This window comes from Dermochelys coriacea, chromosome 8, assembly GCF_009764565.3.
Source record: "Dermochelys coriacea isolate rDerCor1 chromosome 8, rDerCor1.pri.v4, whole genome shotgun sequence".
Lineage (NCBI taxonomy): Eukaryota > Metazoa > Chordata > Testudines > Dermochelyidae > Dermochelys > Dermochelys coriacea.
In genome coordinates, this window is record NC_050075.1 from 78,516,478 (window position 1) to 78,533,034 (window position 16,557).

At 49.3% G+C, this 16,557-nt stretch overlaps 1 long non-coding RNA gene across 2 annotated transcripts; it reads right to left on the reverse strand.

Moving 5' to 3' along the window:
* Nucleotides 1-5,964: 5,964 nt before the first annotated feature.
* On the reverse strand, nt 5,965-16,019 carry LOC119859778. 2 transcript variants are annotated; one of them, XR_005294344.2, is made up of 3 exons: nt 15,923-16,019; nt 9,427-9,569; nt 5,965-6,595 (listed from the first exon to the last, which is right to left on the reverse strand). It is a non-coding gene; the product is annotated as an uncharacterized LOC119859778 (long non-coding RNA). The 2 variants fall into 2 exon arrangements; XR_005294343.2 differs by lacking the exon at nt 15,923-16,019 and having other exon boundaries at nt 9,427-9,652.
* Between the last annotated feature and the right edge of the window lie 538 nt (nt 16,020-16,557).

The following is a 16,557-nucleotide window of genomic DNA, read 5'->3' on the forward strand; positions in this document are numbered from 1 at the left end:
GCTGAGCGAGGGTCAGGGGATCCTGCCAGTCTCCCCAGTCATAGTCCAGGAGATCTCCAACTCTTGTGACTTCTGCCAGGACCAACCTCTGGCACACTGAGCGGAACTCTGCCACCTGCACGCGGAGCTGGGGGTTGTATAGCAGGGGCTCCGCGAGGAGATCTGCCCCCTCGGTGGCCTCCACGGACCTGGTCGTTGAAAAGAGTTTCCAGGTCCGGAGGAGGTCCTGGTAGAAGACTGGCAGCCCGGAGAGGTCTCGCGGAAGACCTCTCGGATGGAGATAAAGGAGCTGCCGGTCGTATCGGAGCCCTCGGAAGCGGTGCAGAAAAGTGTGCGCCAGTATGCTCCACGCCGGACTACCTGCACCAGAAAGGAGCCTCTGCAGGGTCTAGAGGCGGAAGACATGGACCTGAGTGAGCAGACATTTTAGGCCCTGCCCTCCCTCCTCCAGAGGTAGACGAAGAACCCCTGCAAGGACCCAGTGCAGTCCTGACCAAAAGAACTCCAGAATCGATGTCCGGAGGTCGGCCAGGAAAACCGGGGCTGGGACCAGGGTGTTGAGCCGGTACCAGAGCATGGACAGGACTAGTTGATTAAGCACTAGCGCTCTCCCTCGAAGGGAGAGGCACCGGAGTAGTCCTGTCCATTTCCGGAGCCGCTCTATCATCCTGCCCTCTAAATTCTGCCAGTTCTCCGGCGGAGAGGAATGCATGGCAGAAAGGTAAACGCCCAAATAGAGCAGCAGACCCGTGCTCCACCGGATGGCCTGAAGCGCGGGTGGGAGTGAGCTCGCCTGCCGCCAGTCCCCTACCACCAAGCCAGAGCTCTTGACCCAGTTGACCCGCGCGGAGAAGGCTGCCGAATAGATGGCCTGGCAAGCCTCCACCCGCGCCAAGTCGCCCGGGTCCTGGACCACGAGGAGCACATCATCAGCGTACGCTGACAGGACCAGCCGCAGCTCCAGCTCCCGCAGCACCAACCCTGTCAACCTCCTTCGGAGGAGTCAGAGGAAGGGCTCGATCGCCAGAGCGTACAGCTGGCCTGAGAGGGGGCACCCCTGCTGTACTCCTTGCCCAAAGCTGACCGGTTCGGTCAGGGTCCAGTTGAGCCTTACCAGACACTCTGCGGAAGCGTACAGCACCCGGAGAAAATTCACAAACCTGGGTCCGAATCCAAATGCCTGCAGAGTGCTCAGGAGATACCCGTGATCCACCCTGTCGAACGCCTTCTCCTGATCTAAGGACAGGAGGACGAACGACAGACCATCCCTACACCCAAGTTCCAATAGGTCCCGGACCAGATATAGGTTGTCGAAGATGCTGCGGCCCGGGATGGTGTAGGTCTGGTCTGGGTGGACCACGTCCGGCAGCACGGACCCGAGCCGCAGGGAGATGGCTTTTGCCACGATTTTGTAGTCCGTGCTGAGGAGCGAGACGGGACGCCAATTTCATAAATCACGGAGGTCCCCCTTCTTCGGCAATAAGGCCAGCACGGCTCGCCTGCACGAAAGAGGGAGGACCCCGCTCTGCAAATACTCGGCCCAGACGGTGACTAGGTCTGGGCCCAGGACGTCCCAGAACATGCGGTAGAACTCCACGGTCAGCCCGTCCATGCACGGAGATTTATTGGTGGGCATGCGACGGAGGGCTTCCGAGAACTCGGCCAGAGTGAAAGGCAGCTCTAGCCGGTCTCGGTCGCCCACGCTGACCGTCAGGAGCTCCTCCCAAAGCACTCTGCAAGCGTTAGAATCGGTCGGATCCGGGGAGAAAAGGCTTGCGTAGAAGGCTCTCGCCCTCTCGCACATCTGCACTGGATCCGTGAGGGGGGTGCCATCTTCTGCCAGTAGGCAGATGATATGTTTCTTAGCCCCCCTCTTTTTCTCCAGGGCGTAGAAGAAGCGGGAGCCGCAATCCATCTCCCGAAGGAGACGGATGCGGGATCGAACAAAGGCATCCCGGGCCCGATGGTCCTCGAGGGTCCGGAGCTCCTCCCGCTTCTCCCGGCACGCTCCGCAGAGGGGTGGATCCTCGGAGTTGGCGGCCAGACGCCTCTCCAGCTCTAAGACCTCCCGTTCCAACTGCTCTATCGCCGCATCCCTCCGTCGGCTGGCGCCCCGGGTGTAGTCACGGCAGAAGAGCCGGGCGCCTTCCCTAAGTCCCACCACCGCCGCGCCGAGGGAAAGGTATGCCGCTGCCCTCACCAGGCCAGCCAGAACTCCTGGAAGGACGCCACGAAGCCCGCATCCTCCAGCAAGCTGTTGTTAAAATGCCAATAGGCCGGCCCCGGCCTCTCCGCGCAGAGGGAGGCTGTCACGTGGCTATATGATGGTCAGAAAATGGGGCTGGCCGGATGCTGGAGGAGTGGGCTTGTGAAAGATGAAAGCGTGATAAATAAATGCGGTCCAACTGGGAGTGGCGCGACCGATGGGCCTCCACCCGGACAAAGGTGAACGTGGAAGTGTCATCCGGGTGGTGGTCGCGCCAGACGTCCACCAGGGAGTGGTGTTCGACTATCTCCTGGAGGATGGCGACGGCGGCCAGGCTCTGCTCGGTCCCCGAGCGGTCCCGCTCCTCAAGGGTGATGTTAAAGTCCCCTCCCAGGACCAGGCACTCCTGAGGATCCAAGGTGCCAAGGAAGGCGGATGCCTGCTGATAGAATTGCAGCCGCTCCGGGCTCGCTGCTGGGGCATAGATGTTGACGAGGTTGACTACGAGCCCCTCCGTGCGGACCCGGAGGTGCAGCAGGCGACCCGCCACAGCCTCGGCGACCCCCAGCACCTCGGGCCGTAGGTCGGGGGAGAACAGGGTCGCCACTCCAGCCGTACGAACTGTGAGGTGGCTAAAGTAGACCCTGTCCCCCCAATCCAGCCGCCAGCTGTCTTCGGCGGTCGGATCCGTATGGGTCTCCTGCAGGAAAACCACAGAGTACCTCCCCTCTCGAAGGAAGGAGAGCACCTGGGACCTGCGGAGACGCATCCTACAGCCACGGGTGTTCAATGTTGCGATGGTAAAGGGTGCCATGAGGAGGGCTGAGGGGGATCCTCGCCGGTAGGGATGCTCGTAGCTCCCAGCAGGCCGCGCAGCAGTCCGTGACCCACCCCGTAGGTGAGTAAGGAGTCACGGAAGTGGCGGACCCGCTGGTAGGCTGCGGCGCCCTGCCTCCTGGTCCTTTTCCCCTCCCCCATGAGGGCCCTTGCGGCCCAGAGGATTTGATTAAAGTCCCCCCATCGCTGGAGGGCAAGCTGGACTTCGTTGCGGGAGCCATGGACGCCTTCTAGGAACTCCCACAACTCCTCTCGCAGCGCATGGGGGGCTGGGGTTATGGTCTGGTTACTCCGCGACGGGACCCTTGGTACAGCCCCGTGGCCCAGCGAGACGGGCAGACAGGGTACGGACTCCCGACGGGGCTCCTGATGGGTTGACCTGAATGCTGGAGCGATAGGGGGCGGCGGAGGTAGAATAGCAGCCCCTGGTGGGTCGGGACGGGTAAACACAAAGGCCACTCCCTGGGAGTCATCTGTTGGAAAGGGGAAGGAGACAGTCCCAGGGGAGGCAATAATATCTCGGGAGGTGGGCGGGATAAGGGCAGGGGCAGAGGTGAGAGTCTGGGTCGGGAGAGGGCTCTCACTGATGCCAGGCGTAAGCTCTCTGGTGGATTTGGCAGCCACGGCATCAGGAGGTGAACTTTCTTCTGTAGGGTCCTCTCCCGGAAAGGAGGTCGAATGCTCCTCACCAGCGAGGGATGCCCCTGGTGGCTCAGGTTCCAGCCGCGTGGCACTGGCCATCGCCTCAACTGGCTCGGCGGCTCTCAGGGGGGTGCCCTCTGCAGCCGGGTTGATGGAGGAGTCCAGGGGCTCCTCCGAGGTGGGAGCAGAAGCAACAGTTACGGGGAGGGAACATGGGGAAAGGGGGGCTGGAGTGAAGTCGCCCAGATCGAGGCCCGCTGGCATAGGATCGTCCTCCCCCTGGGTGACCGGGGTCAGACCCAGGGCCTCGATCTCCTCATATATAGACTGGAAATTGTTTTCCGCTATCCCGGGATTCTCCCCGCCGGCACCTGACGCGACGGTTACTTCGGGGCACACTGGGGTTTCAGATGGTGCCTCGGGGGTCTTGGAGGGGAGGGACTCCCGTGGAGGGGAGATACCACCTTGCAGTGCTGCCACGTCTTCCCCAGCCAGCTCTGGTGGATGGAACACACCCGTGGGTAGAGCGGAAGGCTCGACATCAGTGCCCCCCTTCCTGGTCTTCCGGGGGGCCTCCGCGTCAGATGCGAGGAGTGGAGCTCGAGCCTTCCGCTTGCCCCGCTTCCCCTGGACTAGGGCCCAGCCCTCCATGGCATCATCCAGGGGCTGGCTAGCAGGGGTTGTGTCAGGGGGCAGAGGCGATGGCTCAGGGACTCGAGGGGGTAACGGTGGGGCAGCACAAGGGAGGGAAGATTCCCCTTGGGGCAGGCCCTCTCCCATGCTTGGCAGTGTCCCTGCCGCACCCTCCTCCACAGGCCCCGCCCGATTGCAAACAGCGGGGGCGGGGTTCTCCCGCTCGTCTGGGCATAGTGGGGTAGGTCTGGGGCTGCCCTGACCAGGGACAGAGACTTTTGGGACTTTGGGTGATTTTGGGTTGCTGGACTCAAGAATCAAAGGGAAACGACACACCCCGATTTGCTTGGGGTGGGTTTTTTGCTCATGGGTTGTGTTATGAATCCTGTTGGTGGTGTTTCCCCAACATAATGCCACATTCTTTCTCTCTGTTATTAAAAGGCTTTTTGCTACACTCAGACTCTGTGCTTGCAAGAGGGGAAGTATTGCCTTTTGGAGGCGCCCAGCGGGGGTGGTATATATTTGTCCCAGGTCACTGGGTGGGGGCTCGAGCCGGTTTTGCATTGTGTTATTGGAATGGAATCCCTAGATACTGAACCCAGCCCTTGTTGCTGCCAACTCTGGCGGACAGAAGGGTTACACATTAAAATCTTTACTCTTCCTGGGTGCCTCTCAGAAATTGTGCTTTGAAATTGTTGAAAATGATTCAACTGCCACACACTGCAGAAGCAAGAAGATCAGTGTCATTTCTGAAACAACAGCTAGCCTCACTAAGGAACATTGCGGGGTTGGGTGGGGGAAGACAGAGAAATAAGTAAAGAAAAGTCCAGAGGAGAAGCTGAAAACAGGAAACACGTCTGCAAACAATTCTCAAGCCTGGAGAATTCCCACATGGAATTCCCTTATTCCCACATGGAGTTCCACTGACACCAACTGGATTCTGACTGAGGCCTTAGCTCTGAAGATGACAGCAGTGAGTAAATAAGTGATGATGTAACTGGGCTTAGATTCATCATAGCTGTAAATGCTAGATAATTGCACAAAAGAAAATGTATAAATCACCTTTCAATATATAGAAATGTCATAAAATTATGCCAACTATCCATAGAAAACCTTTTCTTTATAATATATATGGTACAGCACAGAGGTACACATCACTTCACAAAATACAAAGAGACTGATTTGTCACTGCCTTGTGCCTTGCACAGTCATTTAAATCAGTGCAAAGCAAATGCATAATGGGTGTGAATAGTACTAAAGCAGAAAGGTGATGTTTTACATCCACTTCACATAGATGCAAAAGATTGCACCAGGTGCAAGGCACTGGAGAATCAGGCTCAAGTTTCTTGCCCTGAGGAGCTAACAGTTTAAGGGCTTGAACCTGCAAATACTTATTACTGAGAAGTAATGTGAGTTTGGAGTTATGGGCCTGATACTACAAGCGCAGACCACTATCCATGTCGCTCCATTTGAAGGGGAGCTGAGGACTAGGCCCTCACTCAAATACAATATACACAGAACTCTGTTAAGCCTTGAATGGAAGTATTCACATGCTTAAAGTTAAGCACATGCTGGAGTGCTTTGCAGAATAGGGACGTAAAACCAGGAGTAACTCCACTAAAGTGTACCGTACAGTACATTAGCAATTAAGATAGCCCTTTAATTTTATTTTGTAAAATTGCCAAATGTATCACAAGATCATTGTTAGCTGTACCGTTGTCTAAAGTTCCAGGATAATTGGATTTCTCTTTTGATAATCACAGTCACATTTCAATCCTTTTGGTGCTAGATATCAGACGGAAATAAAAAGGAAGAAAATGGGCCCTCTGGATAGCAGTGAGGGTTGGGAGATTTGGAGGTGAATTCTACTGTAAAAGAAGTTTAAAATAAAATGGATATGAACTTTAAAGTGTCTCTTTCAAATTTAAAGAGACCTATTCCTCAACTCAGTGCGTAAAATAAAGGTCATGAAATTACAAGGTGGAAGAGTCTTCTTATCATACTCTGTTCAATGATTCCATATGTGAATACAATTTAAATAATTCATGTTTTACATGTTGGTTATGATCAAATGACAAAGGAAAGATATTAATTTCTACCTTGGCAACTCCTGGCATCTGGAGACGAGCTACCTGCAACACTGTATCAACCCCAATGTCCTTATTGGTGTGATTTTTTCCCCTGGGATGAAGGAGAGTGATCTTCGGTGGTTCAGCAATCTGTCAACAGTCTCTGACCTACTGAACTGGTTATAGCTCTCAAGTCAGTTGTTTCAATCTATCAGAAAAAAATAGAATTACTAGATAGCTATCAGTTCTAAAAGCACATTTTTCCCTAGATAAGATCTTCCATTTTCCCCTTAAAAATAAAATCTGAAACTTAAAGAACAAAATACATATTAAGATATTTGTCTTAATGATTTATAGTCCTGATTTTCCTTTCACTCTAAGTATATTTCAGCAGTAATTCCAAAGAATTCAGAGAAGTTATACCGGTGTAAACAAAAAGGATATTCAGGCCCAATGGCTTCCTTCCCATAATGGTGCACACAGTTCCCTTTAGTAGATGGAATTTCTGACAAGATCAAGTGTATGTTGGGGTAATCCAATGTATATAGTGAACTTGGACTTTCAGACAGCCTTTGAAAAGGTCCCTGACCAAAGGCTCTTAAGCAAAGTAGGCAGTCGTGGGATAAGAAAGAAGGTTCTCTCATGGATCAGTAACTTGTTACAAGATAGGAACCAAAGGGTAGGAATAAATGTTCAGTTTTCACAGTGGAGAGAAGTAAATAGTAGGACTCTGTACTGGACTAGTGCTGCTCAACATATTCATAAGTGATCTGGAAAAAGGGGTAAAATGGTGAGATGGCAAAGTTTGCAGACAATACAAAATAGTTGACTGCAAAAGTTATAAAGCTGACTGCAGAAAGTTACAAAAGGATCTCACAACATTGGGTGACTGGGCAACAAAATGGCAGATGAAATTCAGTGTTGATAAATGCAAAGTAATGCACATTAGAAAACGTAATCCCAGCTAGACATACAAAATGATGAGGTCTAAATTAGCTGTTACCACTCAAGACAGATCTTGGCCTAATCGTGGATAGTTCTTTGGAAACATCTGTTCAACGAGCAGCAGCAATCAAAAAAGCTAATGATGTTTGGAACCATTAGGAAAAGGATTGATAATAAGGCAGAAAATATCATAAAGCCACTATATAAATCCATGGTACACCAACACTTTGAACACTGCATGCCCCATCTCAAACAAAGATAATAGAATTGGACAAAGTACAAAGAAGGGCAACAAAAATTATTAAGGTTATGGAACAGCTTCCATATTAAGAGAGATTAAAGAGCCTGGGAACATTCACACAAAAGAGACCACTTCTGAATCCTGTTCATTAAATACAAAGATGTTTGCTACTGTATTAGATTTATCTGTACAACTATAACTTCACAGCTATCAAAGCAGCTGTAAAAATCATATTTTAAGTACATGACTGGGAAGTTTTATAGTAGATCTGGTATGTACTGTATAAAACAGGTCCCTGTTTTACAGGTGTAAATTTACTTCTACTTCAACAAGACTATATCAGGCCTGGTAATTTTTTGCTCTTGATGGTGTGTAACATTCAGCCATTTTATCCAACATGTTTAACAATTGAAGTAAAATGCACAATATAAGCACTGCCATTCCTCCAGCCATCCCCTGCCTCGGCCAACAGCTGCCCTGGGATGTGGGGACCACCTTACGGTCTGTTTCAGGAGCGGGGCTCTGAGTGGCTGCCGAGCGTGGACCAATGCCCAACCACCAGGCTCAACAGCGGCTGCCCTGCACCAGGCTGTGGCCTCCAGCGCCACCACCACAGGCACTGCCCAGGCCTGACCCACAGTTTTATATATAAATATAACTAGTCTCAGCTTGCCCCCACTGCTGGCACCTGCACTGTGTGGCTCAGGTAGGGAGACCAGATGTTATGATTTTATAGGGACAGTCCTGTTATTTGGGGCTGTGTCTTATATAGGTACCTATTATCCCCCACCCCAATTTTTCACACTTGCTGTCTGGTCACCCTAGGCTCAGAAAGGTGCCCATGTCGGCAGCCAACTTGTTCACGTTGAAGTCCATGATTGTTCATCCTTGGGGAGCCGTCATGGCAGGAGGGGTGGGAAGGATTAGAGGGGACTGAGTCAGCACCAGCACAGCTATCGACAGCAGGTGCCACTGCCCTTCCCTGGTGGAGGCATCAGGTGCTGCCGGCCCTGGCCTGTCTATGAGGAACCAAGAAGCTGATTGGGCGGAGCCCACGGCATCACGGCCAGGGCCCACGTTACCACCCCCTGCCCTCAGAGGCTGTGATAGATGAAGAGCTAAGAGGGGCCTACACAGCCCACCTTCCCTCGGGGAATCTGTGGTGGAGGGCATTGGGGGAGAGAGAGGAAGAGTTGGAAAGAAGTCTCCCCACTATGCAAAATCCACCGTTTTATATTGGTCATATCCAAGACAGTAGTATCAGGATAATTCATGACATGGTAAACTGGGAAAGACCATGAAAAAGACTATCAAGAACAGTCCATTATATATATAAGGCATTTTATTTAGATTTATATACCAAGAAAGTACCTATCCATACACTCTAGGTGCCTTTAATGTAACTTTAAAATAAGTTATATGTGGATATTAATGTAAGTGAAGTAATAAATATAACTACCAACAAATCAAGACAATTACAAGCTCAAATTTCTCTACCACTTCAACAATTTTCTACTGTTAAAACTCCTTCCTCCCACCACCTCCCGACAATATTCAAATACTTGAGGGAAAAATGAAGTTTGCTCAGACAGATTAGTTTGCTGTTGGCCATTATAGGATGTAACATGTTGTCTAAACAACAAATTGATTTTTTTTTAGTTGGAAAATAACTTTGTAAACATGTTGCACTTAAAGTGCTTAACCTACTCACAGCAGCAGTAATTACAGGCTAAACTTGGTAAAATTGTTTTGCCTTCCCTTTGCCCATGGGCAGAGAGATTCTAGGGCACTAGGACAGGAAGCAAATTCCTGGAAAAGGAAGTAACCAAAACAATCAACATATCTACACTTACCTCCAGAGCAATCAATCCAGCGGGGTCAATTTATTGCGTCTAGTGAAGACGCGATAAATCGAGCGCTCTCCTGTCGACTCCAGTACTTCACCAGAGAGAGAAATGTAGGAGAATTCGATGGGGGAGCGTCAGCAGTTGACCTACTGCAGTAAAGACACCATGGTAAGTAGATCTTAGTACGTCGACTTCAGCTACGTTATCACAGCATCAGTCTTGTTTACATCCTTTCTATAGTGGGATTCTAGGAAGGGGAGGGGAAAACAAACCAAGAAAAAAAAATCAACAAAAAAGATTATAAAGTTGCCATTGTACAAAACAGCTATTGATCAAGACAGGCCCTGAAAGCTACTGTGTATGTAAGTACTTGCTCTGCTTGAATACAATTTACTATTCTTTACCTTTTATTGTATCAAGTTTATCTTTGCTAATTGAATGCTGCTTTCAAACCCTTTTCCTACAGTTGATTTAGCTCCAGTTTGCTGAAACTATTTTTAGAAATGTAATGTGTCATTGGTTCATGATTGTCTTTCAAACCTCAGAGGAGGCACCATGCTCCTATAGAGACTATAATGTAGTGAGAGTGAGAGGAGCTGGGTTCTATTCCTAGTTCTGTCACTCTGAGATATTCTGAAAATCAGTTAGGCCAAAGTTCTCAAACTTGAGTACCTAGATAACACTGGTCCTACTTTCAGGGGTTGAGCCCCTATAGCTGCCATTGATCAAGTGGGACTTGTGGTTGCTCATTGCCTCCACAGACCAGATCACTTATATCCCTATATATGGATTTAATAGCTAATTTTATGTACCAGTGTTTGAAAGACTGAGCTTTAAACACTCAGTGAAAATGGGGGGTTGAAAGTAACTGAGATCTCTGGATAGCAATCACTACAGATTGAAGTGGGGAGGGATAGCTCAAGGGTTTGAGCATTGGCCTGCTAAACCCAGGGTTGTGAGTTCAATCCTTGAGAGGACCATTTAGGGATCTAGGGCAAAAATTGGGGATTGGTCCTGCTTTCAGCAGGGGGTTGGACTAGATGACATCCTGTGGTCCCTTCCAACCCTGATACTCTATGAAGCTAGCCCCTCGTTATCAGCTCAGTATTCAAGTTACCTCATCCTGTCCCAACACCTAACTTCTCTGAAATTTTGCATTCCTTCTCTCATTCCAGGACAGAGTTTTTCTGGGAAGTTTGATATTCCCTCCCCTCCGTCAATGCATTTTATAGCAATGGTATATTGAAAACTTCCAACATCCACTTCTTTTCCACCTCCAAATTGGCTTGGCTGATAAACTCAAAATTTGTTTTGGGGGCCTTGCTGAGGAGAGGTGCCTTTTAGTTTTGAGGGGAGCACGATGATTTAAACATATATAAAGAGTTGTTTTTAAGTATAGAGATGACCATGCAATACCCATTAAAGTCAATGGGAGTGCGTCCAGAATCCTTCCATTAACTTCAGTGCATGTTGGATGTGGCACATAAAAATCAACATTAATTGAATAATAGTTATAAATATTTATAGTAAAAGGTTTTTTTTTTTAATAACTTAGATGTTCATAAAAGTAAGCAGCCCTTCTTCTGACTCCAGCTCCTGACTGTGGGAGAAGTAGGGGCATGTCCTGAAGAGCAGGAGACCAGGAGACTCAAGGCTTTCACAAAAGCTAAAGCCATGAGATTCAGCTTAATTTAAATGGAAACCGATGTAAAAAACAAAACTTTCTGCAGCGTTTATAACCCAACATTGTACTAGCGCAGAGATTCTCACATTCTTTATAGTGTGGACCACAGCGCCTTCCATTTGTGCCTCCCCTCCCCATCCATGATCAAATAACATCTTTGTGGCAACTACAGCAATTGCTTACATGAAAGAGTCACACTGAGAAAGTATTTATGTATTAGTATTTTCTTTTAATGGAAGAGCCAGTCCCTTGTGACAAGCTAGCTGTTCACAGACTACCAGCCAGCACTCTGCAGAATAGCAGTGGTCCAGGGACCAGAGTTTGAGAATTGCTGTGCATGAAATTAAAAACTGACTTGTCTGTTTTCATTATCTCCACTGAGAGAAATACAAAAACTAAACAAGCAGCATGAGCAGTGGAAAATTAAAACAGATATTTAAAATTCTGTGTATTACAATGATCACACAGGTGAGGCCATTTGTGTCTGTAGATATATAAAAATGCACAGGGCTATACTCTCCCCCTCTGCCAAAATGAACAGATGGGTCTCTGACCTGGAGGTAACAAGCTGAGAGGTCATACAAGGTGTACGGTCAGCTCAATTACATAATCCCCCTTCCCATGTGCCATTGTATGAGCTTTGTGCAGTTAGGGCTCCACGGATATTCGAGGACAGGAGAGGACATAGCCAGAAAGCAGCTGTTCCCCACAGCATGCTTCCATCCAGAAACCATGGATCTCCGAGTAGAAACTAATGATACTTCTCGCAGGATAAGCTTCTACTGGTCCTTACAATAGTTGCAAGTGTGCCACCTACAGTACTCCAACAGGAATTGTACTGGTAGAGGGAGGAGGAACAGGAGAGCTGTATGGAGGGAGTGAGAAATGTACTGTAGGCAGCAATCCTGACTTCACAGGAAGATGGACTGGATGAACACGCACTGTTATCATAACTCTTATCCTTCCACTCCCCATCTTCCTTTTTTGTCCTTCTATGACTGTCTCTTGTTGGCATGTCAAATTTAGATTATAAGCACACTGGGGCAGGACTATACCTTTCTTTCTGAGGCACCGAGCACTGTGCAGGCCACTTGAAAAATAATAATGATGGCGGCAAGGATCGCATATGTCTTTTCCAACTCACATTTCTATTATATTATAATACAGCATGCAAATGAAAACTCATTCATGATACGGTAAAGAGAAGAGATCAATTGATATACACAAAATCAAACTCCATGGTAACATGGTTTATTAGTATAAGCCTTGATTCTGCAATAATCTTCATATAAGTGGACCTCTGCACATGTATGAAGCCCTGTTGAAATCAGCGGTGCTCTGAATGGGGTCCACTTGCACAGAGCTCATTGCAGGAGCAGGCTCATCCGCAATACAAAGATTCAGACAAGAACAAATGACATTAGATTAGTATAAAGTAAAATGATTCCCGCATAACTGGAGAGTATTAGGGGAACCTTTTGAGACTTTTATAATCTTAAAGTGATGACATATGTTTAAAGTTTGTCTGAAAAACACAAGGACTAAATTAAAAATCTGACATTTCTAGAAACAGATTTAGCGGATTTAAAGGAACAGCGTCATGGTTGGCACACTGAAAGTGTTACATACTTTAAGGGCTACATTTTGGTATTTGAAAGCCAGTGGAGAAGTGTATACGCTACTCCTGGGGGAATTCTGCGCCAAAAATTTAAAAATTCTGCACACAATATTTGAAAATTCTGCATATTTTGTCAAAACACAATATAATCATGCCAGTTTGAAATTATGTTGGTAATTTATTTCAAAATATCTGTCAGCAAGTACGTCTGTAACAATACAAACCAAACAAAAAAAGATTCCGGTAATTTTCTTTTGACAAATAGATTCCTATGAGGCATATTAATACAGAACTTTGTGTAATTCATTTAAATTACAATACAGAACTGTATTTCCCGCACCTGTCAGAAGCAGTGTAAAAGCTTGGGGAATCAGGGGTAATGGAGGAGCTGAGGGAGAGGGAAGAAGCCTAGGAGTGAACCTGAAGGGTGTTGGGTGTGGGTGGGAGAATGTTTTTTTGGGGGTAGGAGAATTGCTAGGGAGTTGGGAAGCCTCCTCCATGCAGACCCTGGATGATCCCAAGCCTCTCCCATTTGGTCAGGCTCATCTGCCCCTGTTCCTGCACCCCCCTCCAACCCCATGGGTCTCTGCTGCTCCCCTCCCCAGCCCCAGTGCTGTCACCCCCCTAGCTCCTGAGTCCATGCCCCAGTCTATCCCCCCCACTAGCCATTCTGAAACCTCTCTGTGACCCCCCAGAAGCCCTGTACACGCCACTGTCTCCTAACCTGGCTCCATGGGCAGGGTGCTGTGATGTGATGAACTCTACTCCTGGGGGAATTCTGCAGCACTGGGTATAGAATTTTGTATTTTCCTGCATAAAATACATTTTGCCTAAGAAGTGCTGCAGTTCTTCCTAGTGCTCACCAGAGGGCACTGTGGTGCCAGAATAGCTAGCATGAAGGCAGTTGGTTGTTCTGGTGCCACAGTGGCCTCTGGTGGGCAAAAGGGAGAACTGCAGCACCTCTTAGCAAAGTGAAAAGGAGTACTTGTGGCACCTTAGAGACTAACAAATTTATTAGAGCATAAGCTTTCGTGAGCTACAGCTCACTTCATCGGATGCATGAAGTGAGCTGTAGCTCACGAAAGCTTATGCTCTAATAAATTTGTTAGTCTCTAAGGTGCCACAAGTACTCCTTTTCACTTTGCGAATACAGACTAACACGGCTGCTACTCTGAAACCTGTCTTAGCAAAGTGTATTTTATGCGGGAAAATACAGAATTATGCAAGTCAGAGGAATTCTGCATGTCTGCAGATGCACAGAATTTCCCCAGGAGTAAGGTACATGGAAGGTTGAGTGCTAGTAGTGCACCGAGGGATGCGTATTGAGGCAGTGGTTCTCAACCGGGGTCCAAGGGCCCCTGGGGGGCCATAGGCAGGTTTCAGGAGGTCCATCAAGCATGGCTGGCATTAGAGTCACTAGGGCCCAGGGCAGAAAGCTGAAGTTCCACCATGCAGTACTGCAGCCTGGGGCCTAAGCAACTTAGTTTTGTGTTGCTCCCTATGGTGTGGAGTGCCAGGCAATTGCCCTGCTTGCTACTCCCTAACACCATCCCTTGCTTTTATAAGCAGAAGATCAGTTGTTGTGGCACCACTGGGCTGTGGAGTCTTTATAGCATGTGGGCAGGGGCCTCATTAAGAAAGAGGAGAGAACCCCTGCATGGAGGCGTAAGGCTTTGTGCATAATGCTTGGTATGTGTTCTAGTGGTTAGAATGTTGGACTGGGACTCGGGAGACCCGGGATCTATTCCTGGTTCTTCCACTGGCATCTTGGGTGACCTTGGGGAAGTCATTTCACTACTCTGTTCCTCAATTCCCCCCCCCCCGGTAAAAATGACTTCCTGCATTGGGGTTCACTTGCTTCGTGTAAGTGCCCTTGCCAGTTGGCTGTGTGACTGTGCCTGCACTCCCTCTGTGTTATGCTGCCTGTGGTGACCCCAGCTGGCAGTTAACTTTCTCAGGTTTTCAGTGACTCAGCCCTCCCTCTAAGGCACACATACTCCACGTGTGAAACAAACACAAAAAAGACCCCTTGGACAGTTTACCCCCAAACAGAGCCTACCAGTACCCTCCATTAGTCTTTTTAATTGCAATCCTGTCCCTGGGTTCAATTCTAGTCTCAGAGGACCCATCACAGTACCTTTTTGGTATTAGCCTGCAGTCCTGTCCCTGGGTTCAGTTCTCAGTCTGTCCAACAGGGCCTGTCACAGTATCCCAGTTATAGCTCCTCCAGAGCTAACTTTCAAACTCTCTCAGCCACTTCTGGGCTCACTCAAGTATTGTCCCTGCTCTGGTATGGAGCCATGCCCCCAGAGCTTCTTCCCTGCTGATTCTCCACCAGTTGCTCCAGCTGAATCCCTCTTTACAGTTCAGTTCCACCCCTTCCAGGCAGGGGTGGCAAGTTTGTATAATTTTTGGTGGGGCTCAGAATGGGTCCCAAGTCCCACCCCCTGCCACCTGCCTAAGGCTCTGGGAGGGACTTTGGGAGGGGTGCAGGCTCTGGGATAGCATTTTGGTGCTGGGTGCACGCTCTGAGCTGGGGCAGGGGTGCAGGCTCTGGGAGGGAGTTTGGGTGTGGGAGGGGAGTGGGGGATGAGGAATTTGGGTTGCAGCAGCCAGGCTGCCCTGAGGCTGCAACAGGGGGCTAGAGGGGAGGACTCCCCCCAGCCCTCTCCCCACCAGCAGCAGCAAGCTCCAGGAGAGGAAGAAGGACCCCCTCTTCAGCACAACACTCCCCCAAGACCCCCCAGGCTACTGCTCAGGAGGTCCAGCCAGGATAAGCTCCACCCTCAGAGTCGACTCGGAGTCACCTGCCAGATGGGGTGGGCTGCCATTGCCTCCTGCCCCCGCAGGTACAGCAGCCACCTCAGCCTGCCCCCGGTGCTGCTCCCTTGTAGCTGGCAGCAGAGTGCAGCATGGAGCTGCAGGGAGCAGCCACCCAGGGTAGGCACACAGGGGCAGGGGAGAAACCCGGCCCAGAATGTTGGTGGAGCCAGGCCCCCTGGGCCCTGAATTTGCTAGAGCCCAGGCACCACAAGCCCATCGCTACCCCTGCTTCTGGGGGTAACAAAGTTCAAAAATTACTGACTCTTCCAGGTCTTCAGCTCCCTTACTCAGAGCTTAAGCCATTTCCCTAGTGGCTGGTGCGGGGACCCTATAAGTAGCACCAGCCTACTGCTTCCCTTTAATTACTTGCTACGTACCCAGAGACCAGTTCCTTCCAGCCAGCCATGACCTGTCTAGCCCTGCAGCCAACCAAGAGCACCATCCTTGCTCTTCTAGCTGTAATCAGCAACTGATCTACTCTGGCCAGCACCTCTTTTTTATATGACCCTGATGGACTATTATTGGCTGCTCCCTGCAGGCTCTCTCTGATTGGCTGCTTCCCTGTAGCCTCTCTAGATAGCCTGGAGGACCTACTTCTACTGTTCCCTTTCCTGGGGTAGGGTGTGGTGGGACTGAGGCCTTCAGCACTGCTTTGAGATCTAATGATGAAATGCATGATACAAGAGCTGACAATTAATTAATTATTATTTTATTATTACTATAAGGGTGTGCAGGGACCATGCTTAGGAACACTTTCTAATTCTATACAAAATGAGTATCTTTCACTCCACCCTGAGCTGCCCTGGTAGCTAAACACTGCTAATTGGTGTGTGACAGTCCTAGTGGGTAGTCATGGCCCCACCCAACATGTCCTTCAGAATGTACAACATTGCTAACAATGAGCCTGAATCAAAGCTCATTGAAGTCAGGGAATCAGGCCCACAGTTAACAACCTTTCCTGTTGGACTTAGGAAACATAAGCAGCCAAATTATGGATGCTTTCTCTACAGAT